At 39.4% G+C, this 10,069-nt stretch overlaps 1 pseudogene; it reads right to left on the minus strand.

Moving 5' to 3' along the window:
- Positions 1 to 2,625: 2,625 nt before the first annotated feature.
- Positions 2,626 to 3,481, minus strand: LOC114008187 (olfactory receptor 7A17-like; annotated as a pseudogene).
- Positions 3,482 to 10,069: the final 6,588 nt, after the last annotated feature.

Here is a 10,069-nt window from a genome sequence, read left to right on the forward strand (position 1 = left end):
AAAAAAAAAAAAAAAAAAAAGCACAATATACAGGAAACAAGAAATGGAAAATTTTTGTTGATGATAACACGTATGTTGATGTGCTTGATTGAGCCAATATACAGTGTATTCTGAATGGGAAATCTCATTTTATATGCTGTAATGATGTATAGTGAATGAAAATTTTTTTTAAATGAAAAAAAAGAAATATTCACTTTGTAAGTAAATTAACGTGATTGAAAGTATAAAAGAAAATGAAATAAAAATATTTTTTAAAAAAGCAAAAAATGAAAACCGCATGGCATGAAATCACTAGTTATCAGCTGCAATGGAGGAGTCTTCTTCTGAAGGCCTGCCCTTTGCCTCTCCTAGATGAGAGGAAAAAGGGGGATTATTAGCAAGATAAAGGAGAATCTGAAAGCTAAGAGAATATTTTACCTTAAAAAATTTCTAAAAAAAGAAAAATTACCAAAAAATTAAAAGACAGAGAGAGGCAGAGAGAGACAGAGAGTAGGATAGAGGGGCCACCTTACCACTTGAGAGTAGGGGGTGAAAGGCTGAATTATCAGTAGACAATCTTCATTTCTCTTATTCCCTGAAAGCATTAGTTCTCAGCTGCAATGGAGGAGTCTTATTCTAAAGGCTTGTTTCTCCACTCAAGACGGGACTGGAGGCTGAATTATCAGTAGACACTCTTCATTTCTCTTATTCCCTGAAAACCAATAATCTGATTTTTATTTTTGGTCTTTTTTTCTGATATATGAGGACTGCATTCATGCTTACTCTGCTATTCAGTTGTTTGAGAAGACTGTATTAGAAAGTGACTAATATAATATTCCTCTCCAGGCAGGAGAGGTTAGAAAAATATGAATGTGTAGGGACCAGCAGTTAGCGTAATGGCTATGTAGCTTAACTCCCATGTAGCTGATAGCGGTTGGAGTCCCGGACCTGGTGGCTTAAACTCACACTGGGCACGTGTGCATATGTGCCCAAGATCCTGAGAGGAGAATGGAGGAGAAGGAATTGTGGTGTGGCCATCCACCCTGGGGGGTAATTTCTCACTTTTTATCTCCCTCTCTCTGTCTTTCTGGTGAGCGCATGTGCCCTATGGCAAAAACCTCTTCAAAAGAAAAAAGAAAAAGAAAAAGAAAAATATGAATGTGCAGAAATACTTGTGACCCAGAATCACATGACTACACAGAAACTCAAGGTTACTTTTGAAGGATGCTTTGATGAAGATTAAAAAGATGCCTGTGAATAAAGTAGATACAATATAAATGACATCGGCAATAGTGATTGTGACATGAACACCAATCTTCTACACATACTTACTAGGTAGAGAATTCAAACAAAATATTTTGCATAGTATTATGATGCATAGCTTAAAATTTAGCTCATCATATTTAAATCCATCTCTGACTTTAAGGCCATAAAAAGATATGTCTTCCCAAACACAAACCACTTGCAAACGTGTAGATAGTAATGACTCTTTTCCATAACGGGGAAGGCACTGAAGACATCAGGTTAGGTAAGAAACAAGAACTTAAAGGTGAGAATAAAACTCAGTCACTGGGGACCAACAATTGGCATAATGGCTATGCCACTGGACTCCCATGTAATTGACTGCGGTTTGAGTCTCAGACCCGGTGGATTAAACTCACACTGGGCGCGTGTGGGTGCATGCCCAAGATCCCAAGAGGAGAATGGAGAAGGGATTGTGGTAGGGTGATTTCTCGCTTTCTGTCTCTCTGCCTCTCTCTGTGTTTCTGGCAAGCGCATGCACCATATAGCAAAAACCTCTCAAAACAAAAAAAGAAAAACGGAAAAAAAAAAAAACCTTGATCATAAGTTATAACCTAAATTTGCTGTGCTAAACTCTATATTTTCATGAAGAACAACTGAGATGGTCATATATCATGGAATGATAAGATGAAAATTTTAAAACTGTGATCTCAGATGTCTTCTAATATTGGGTTATATAAATGACCTTAGCCACCAGGTGTAGTGATTTTGTTCCCATAAGAAAAGTACAGTATAAGATTTTTTTAATAGAAAAAAGGAAAACCTTTTCAATATATATCAGCTGAGAAAAATTATTTTTATTAAGTCTATGTTGCTCCATGAAATTAATGGGGATTTCCAAGTATTTCTGACAGATGATTGGGATATACTTATGAAAATACAAAAAAAAAGACAAAGTGAAAACCTGTTCATATATCAGACAAAGAGATTAGCAGATGACGTAGTAGTTACAGCGCTAACTCCCAACTGGCTGATCACAGTTCAAGTCTCGGACCTGGTGGTTTGAAAATCAAGCTAAACACATGTTTCAGAGTGCCAAAAATCACAGGAGGAGAAGGGATTACAACAAGGCCATCTCCCTAGGGGGTGATTTCTCACTTTCCCTCCTGGTGTCTCTCTCTGTTTCTCTCTGGAGAGTGTATGCACCTATGGCATTTATTTTTCATTAGATTATCAGACAGAGTGGAAAAGTGAGGTACTTTGCTGTATAGAGAGGCTGAAATTGAAGTCATGGAAGGTCTAGGAGATAGATAATCGAATGGGACAAGTTATACTTGCAGAATCCAGTCAGGTTTTCACCATTTCTGCCTGATGCTTAGACTCTCTGTGAACAAGTGCACTTCTTTAATAGCAGAACAGTTGACCCTTTGATAGCTTTCCTCCACAGGAAACTTCTCAGAGCCCTCTTTATGTCTTTATTCTTCAGACTGTAGATGAAGGGGTTCAGCATGGGTGTGACCACGGTGTACATTACTGAGGCTGTTGTGCTTGAGTGAGAATTTTGGATAACAGCAGAATTAAGATACACTCCTAGACTCGTACAATAAAATAAGGAGACAACTGAGAGGTGAGAGACACAGGTAGAAAACGCTTTGTACTTCCTGTGAGCTGATGAGATTGCACATATGGAGGAAACTATCTTAGAGTAAGAGTAAAGGATCCCAGCAAAGGGACCACCAGCCAGCAGCACAGCTGCAAAATATAATACTATGTCATTAGTAAAAGTGTCAGAGCAGGCAAGGTGGACCACCTGGTTAGTTTCACAGAAAAAGTGAGGGATTTCCAATGGTGTACAGAAGGACAGCTGCAATGCTACTAAACTATGTGATAGTGAATTCAGGACACTCATGATCCAGGACAACAGAACCAACAACACACAGAGCTGGGGGTTCATGATGACTGTGTAATGAAGGGGGTGACAGATGGCCACATACCGGTCATAGGCCATCACCGTCAGGAGAAAGTCATCTAATGATGCAAAGAGTACAAAAAAGAACATCTGGGTGATGCAGCCTGCATAGGTGATGGCCTTGCTCTGTGTCTGGATGTTCACCAGCATCTTCGGGACGGTGGTGGAGATGAAACAGATGTCCACAAAGGACAGGTTGGAGAGGAAGAAGTACATGGGGGTGTGCAGGTGGGAGTCCGAGATGGTGGCCAGGATGATGAGCAGGTTTCCAGTGATGGTGCACAGGTACATGGACAGGAAAATCACAAATATGAGGGGTTGTAATTTGGGTTCTTCTGAAAGTCCCAGAAGAAGAAAATCTGATATTCTTGAATCATTATCTCGTTCTATGTGACGGGCATGACTGTTAGGAAAAAGAAATTAACAGGACTAATATGTCACTCAAAATTGCTTACAGGGTTAGCTTACAGAGTTCACAAAAATTACTTGGGACCAGTAGATGGCATAATGATTACATGACTGGATTCTCACAGAGTTGGCCATGGTTTGAGTCCTGGACCCAGCAGCTTAGGATTCATGCTGGATGCATGTTCATGCATTCACAATATCCTGAGAGGAGAATGGAGGAGAATGGATTGCAGCATGGTCACCCTCCGAATGGGTGATTTCTTGCTTTCTGTCTTTCCAGCAAGTGCACATGCCCTATAGCAAAAAATCTCTCAAAAAAATTATACTCACATAGTTTAAATGTTACAACTTATGTTGTACAGTAAATAGGTTAACTTTGGTATTTTTTCATTGCCAGGATGCACATACATGCTAGAGTGAAACTAGGGGAGGGGCAGTAATCACCCCTCAATGGGTCATGGTCATGCACCAATCTCTTCTCCTCTGCTTCTCTGTTCTGCCATGATTTTCAGCAAGTATGCACACACACAAGGTGTTTTTCAAGCAGATATGACCAGGATTTGAACCACAGTCGATCATGTGATAGCCAGTGTTTTTTTTTTTTTTTTTTTTTGAGAGGTTTTCACTATAGGGCCCATGCCAGAAAGACAGAGAGAGACAGAGACAGTAAGCAAGAAATCATCCCCCAGGGGCAATAGCCATGCCGCAATCCCTTCTCCTCAGATTCTCCTCTCAGGATCTTGGGCACGCATCCACACATGCCCAGCGTGAGTTTGAAGCCACTGGGTCCGGGACGCGAACCACGGTCAACTACATGGGAGTCCAGCGACATAGTCATTATCCTAACTGCTGGTCCCAGCTTCTTGAATCACTAGGCTGAAGGGCTGATCCATTCTCTGTATTTTGTGTAAGCTTCCTCTTCCCTTTAGCACACCCCACTCTCCCAGGCTATGCATCAATGAGAATTTCTATCCCATTCTCAACCTTTCTCTAAATTCTCACATGTTTTTGAGTAATATAAACTGAAAGTCTACCGAATATCATGTATTGTCTGGTAATGAATATAAGGTGCTATGAAATTAAAATGCTTAACACTTATTGGTGTGGAGTATGAATTGATAAATAAACAATAATGTGATATCACATATTAATAAGTGCTTCGAAGACAGTGAAATTATGTAGAAGTCAGAGAGTGGACATGATGCTATCAACTGGCAGATAAGATGACATTTGAACAGAGACCTCAGGTGGAAGGGGGCAGGAGCTACAAGGATATCTGGGTAAGTGTCATCTCGCTGAGGAAATGAGCAAGAGGAAGAATAATGAGATGATGTCAGGAGATTGTGAGGAATGAGGGGATCTGCTGATGCTGAATCTGGAAGACACTGAGATGTCTTCAGTCACATACTATACTAGTCCTCTATGAATGTAGCTTTCTAAAAATATAGACACAGCAGCCAGATTCCAGTTAGCAAGCTTTCCATGGGCATGTGAACTTGGGGCCACATTGTGGTATGACCATTTTGTAGTGCATATTTATAGAAACATTTAACACTTAAAAGGAGAAAATAATGGGGACTATCTAACCAAATAAATAGGACAGATCCAAAACAACTGTATTCAATAAAATGAAATGAGTATATAAAATATATTATTTTTTTAAATTTTAAAAAATTAATCACACCAATGTAGGTAGGTCTCTACTTTCAGGTTAAGTAGAAAAGACCTGCATGTAAAAACAATAAAACATATTTTACAAGAAGAGGTGGGAGAAACATAATCATCAGTATCTACTGTTAAAATTTTGTGCCATAGGAAAAAATGGATTCAAATATGCTAATAAAAACATATACTTCATTTTGAACACAAAAGAATGTGTTACACAATATGGTAAAAATGATTATAAAGTTAAAAAATAGATTAATTACAAAACACATGTGGTATTAATGAGAAAAACATATGTGAAATGAGATGATAAATGTTATAAAAAATTATTACTACTGATTCAGAATATGTTCTTAAGTTTAAAAACCACTGAGGGTGTCCAACAGCTGGCGTGGAGGCACTGGTTCCCACAGGGCCAACTACATGGTTCAAGTCCCAAACCTGGTGACTTGTAAATCACACCAGGCACATGTGTGTCATGCCCCAAATCTTCAGAAGACAATGGAGGAGAGTGGATTGCAGCATGGTCATCCCTCTTAAGGGGTGATTGCTCCCTCTTTTCCTCTCTCTCTCTCTCTCTCTCTCTCTCTCTCTCCCCCTCTCCCTCTCCCTCTCCTTCTCTCTCTCTCTCTCTCCTTGGCAAGCTCATGTGCCCTAAAGCAATACTAAAGGAAAAAAAAAACACAATGAGAGATATGGGTATGAGATATGACTGATTGATTAATACGACCATGTAAAATTTAAAATTTATAACATAGTACCCCCATGATATTTATCTATCATTCATCTATTTATCATAACTAAATAAAAATAGCAAACTTACAGTAAAAAAAATCTTAGAAAGAATAAACCCAAAATAGCGACAATATGTAATAGCAAAGAACCTGCAAAGACAATTCCCAGTAAAGAAAAAGGCTAACAAACTCCAAAATGTTTTCAGTCTCAGCAGTAATGAAATAATTGATGTATTAAGTTCTTTAGTTTTCCCCAGTGTTCTATTAAATAAAATTGACTTTTCCTTGTGGCTACCCAACTTGAGAGAAGATACTGCAAAATACTTGTCTCATGAGCTGCTGTTGCAAGGTAGTATTTGTAAGCCATCCATTGGTCTGATCTTAGTGATGAATAGAGAAACAAGGTCAAATACATCCCATCTTAAACAGGAAATAAAATAGCTCATGCTTCAGTGCACATCCCATTTTCCTACCCAGTTAGGCAAATCTCCATGGAAATGCATTAAGTTTATTGAAATCCTTTGACCCCTTCTGTTCCTTCTTTGGTCTTCACTAATTGGATTTCCATTCCCATCATTTAATTCTCACCTGCACTGCTGGATTTAACAGATTTCTTTTTAAAACATATTAAATAAATTAACTACAAGTTACTTAGTCAAGCAAGCAAGCAAGCACAGTGATCTTGTGGCTCTGGGCTATGCTGGATAGGGCTCTTAGTGATCTCAGATGAACATTCTCAACTTCAGTTCCCTGTGAACCTTTCTTGCGGTACCTGCTGGGCACTCAGACTCACCTGGCTGGGGTTGCTGAGGAGGCAGTGTCCATGTGGAGTCAGATTTCCTCCCTAGATGGGTGATTATATAGAGTCTAAAGCTCTATTCTCAGACAAGATAACAGGAAGGAATGAAGCATTGTTTTCATAGCTAGGTGTAGGACTACAGAAGAGAAGTCAACCACGTCCTGTCCTACACAAGGACAACAGCAGAGGAGGTATTTACAGCAGCAAGTATCTGCTCATTTGGCACCTTTCTTTCTGTGACTCCAACTCCTGGGCACTTGATATCCCTGTGGGAAACTGGTCTGGGCAGAAAGAAATATTTTCCTGATCACACTCCTTTCCCAAGGGATCAAGTTAAAAGTCAAGTGAACATTGTCATTATTAGTCCTCCTTGAACTCACCTTCTTCCAGAGGTCTAACTGCCATAGTACTTTTGCCCAATTCCAAGTTAAACTATTTTCCAAAGTCTGAGATATCTAAGCCCCGTGGAACTGCAAAGCATCGAATTGTAGTGAGGACACAGTACTTGATATCTCTATAAAGTTACTGTTCTTTCCTCGCAATCCTTAGCTTCAGATGCTTTTGATAAGACACATGGAAATTTCAAACTTGTTGGGACCAGCAAGTGGTATAATGGTTACATCACTGGACTCCCATGTGGTTGACCGTGGTTCAAGTCCTGGACCCAGTACTTAAAACTCATGCTGGGTGCTAATATGTGTGTGTCCAAGATCCTAATGGTAGTGAAAGGTTCCAGCCGATAACCGGCCGATCCTCCTTGTCCAGGGAGTACTATGGCAACCCCAATCAACCACAAAGTCGGTTCTTGATGTAAAGTACAAGAGGCTTTATTTCTAGCGTGCTAGGACTCCACTCTCGGTCGTACAAAACACGATAGTGAGTGAAGCCCCGAACAAAGGGGTGTTCAGGTTTTATAGACACAAGTCTGTGGGGTGAGGGGAGGAAAGAATGAGGAAGTAAGATAAGGGGCTTCTAGGGTAATTTTATGGTGACCCTGAAGTTGCTTGCTCAAGCAGGACAAAAATGTTTTTCTTTTCAGATGTTGCAACTAGGTCAGGTTTTCAGAGGCATCTGATCTGGGTTTCCAGGGGTAGCAGAAGGGGGAAGTTTTACAAGGGTCCAAGCTTCCTGCAAGGTGCTAAGCTAACTTGCAAATTGCTCTGGTCTTCCTACAACTTTATCATGAGGATGGCATTAGCTTTAGTACAGAAACGAAAAAGGCAAAGGTTAAACTTTATCTTTACAAAACAGGATAGGCACAGTTTAATTTTATTCTTACAGTAGAATGGAGGAGGAAGGATGGTCGTGTGACCATCCTTTTTTGTTTTCTGTCTTTCTGATGTGTGCACACACCTTTTTTTTTTTTTAATACAAAATCGCTAAAAAAAAGAAAAGGAAAAAAAAGAAAAAAGGAAAAGAAATTTCAAACTTGTAACACAAATTAAGAGCTGCCATTTACAGGGTCAGCAGTTGCCATAACAGTAAAGGCACTCAACTCCCACATATCCAACCACAGTTCATGTCCCAGACCTGGTTGTTTGACAATCACACTGGGTGTGTGTGCATGTATGCCCAAAATGTCAAGAGGAGAAGGGAGGAGAAGGGATTGTGGTATTGGCACCTCCTCCTCGGGAGATTGATTTCTCACTTTTCCTCTTACTGTCTGTCTCTGTTGAGTGCACATGCCTATGGCAAAAACCTAATGAAAAAAGTGCTTCCATTTACATCTTAATTTATAAAACTTTTAGTAATCATAAGAAATGTATTATATTTCATAATCAACATATAGAGAGTTCTTGATTTTTTCCTCCTTTGAGCCAATCTGTGTCATTTAGTTGCGGAACTAAATTCATTAACATTCAGCATTATTATTGATATATTTGGACTTAGCCCTGTCATTTAGTTCCTTACCCCTTTATTGCTAGTATTGTGTTCTCCTGTTTCTATTTATCTACTTTAGTTCTATTATCTATTTTAGTTTTCCAGATATAGTGTTTCCTTAAGTATTTCCTGAAGAACTGACCTACTTTTGGTGAATTCTTTCAGTTTTTCTTTATCAGAGAATATTTTATTTTCTTCTTCTTGTGTAAAGGCTAGTCTTGCCAGGTGCCAGGTATAGTATTTGTGGCTGCAAGCATTTTTCTTTAGATCTCTTTATCCACTATGGGCTGAAATTTGAATATTATTTTGATTGTATCATTTAATTTTTACATATGAACATTCCATGTGATCATACTATTAGAAATTTAATCTACATTTGCAGGAATGGGGCTCAGAAGGGTTAAGTGATCTGTCTAAGATATGAACCAAGTAATGGTTGGCTTTGATTCATACATCATCAAGATGTTTTTATGTCTCCTGCACTGAATCAGTGGTTATCAACCAGGATAACTGTGCCTCTAGTGGACCCTCAGTAATGCCTGGAGAAGTTTTTCATTGTTACAACTGAGGAGGTATCCCTAGTACCTAGTAGGCTGAAGCCAAGATGGTGCTCAACATCCCAGAATGAACAGGGCAACATCCACCACAGAGAATGATCTGGCACAAACGTCAATGGTGGGGTGGCAGATGTCTTTCAGAAGAGGCTGGATTTGTGAAAAATAGCTTTCCTTGGCCAGACCATGGCAGGGCTGCAGAGCAAGAGCCCAAGCAGACAATATCTCAGCTGTGATACTAAAGGTCAGGTGTAGACTGCCGTGAATGCATTGAATTCCTGGGGAAGTAGTATTTCACCACAACTCACAGATAACCATGTAAGGGGGCTCAGTTTGTTTGTTAAAGCTTTCAAAGGGAACCAGAAGCTGACCATTTTATATTGATCTGGAAAAGCTTAAAAAGTCATAGGAGTTAAGAAATATGGGTTAGGTGACCAGCAGATGGCATAATAGTTACATCACTGGAATTCCATGCAGTCAACCAAGATTCAAGTTCCAGATTCAGGGGCTTAAAACTTATGTTGGGCACATGTGTGCATATGCTCAAAATCCCAAAAGGAAAATGGAGGAAAAGGGGTCATGGGGTTATTTTTCAATTTCTCTATCAAGAAGAAAATACATAGGTGGAACACAAAGAGTATCTAATAGATGTACCCTTAGATTGTTGTTGGGTGCCTATAACCTTTGAATTTAATGTGTGAGATCAGCACGTTGATGTGAGATAAGCATATTGGGGAGGTGTGAGTATATTAGCGTGAAATGAGCACATTGGTGTGGGTGAGCACTTTGGTATGGTGTAAGTACATTGATGTGAAATTAGCACACTGGGATGTTGTGA

The sequence above is a fragment of the Tupaia chinensis genome, unplaced genomic scaffold, assembly GCF_000334495.1.
Source record: "Tupaia chinensis unplaced genomic scaffold, TupChi_1.0 Scaffold000300_1, whole genome shotgun sequence".
NCBI lineage: Eukaryota > Metazoa > Chordata > Mammalia > Scandentia > Tupaiidae > Tupaia > Tupaia belangeri.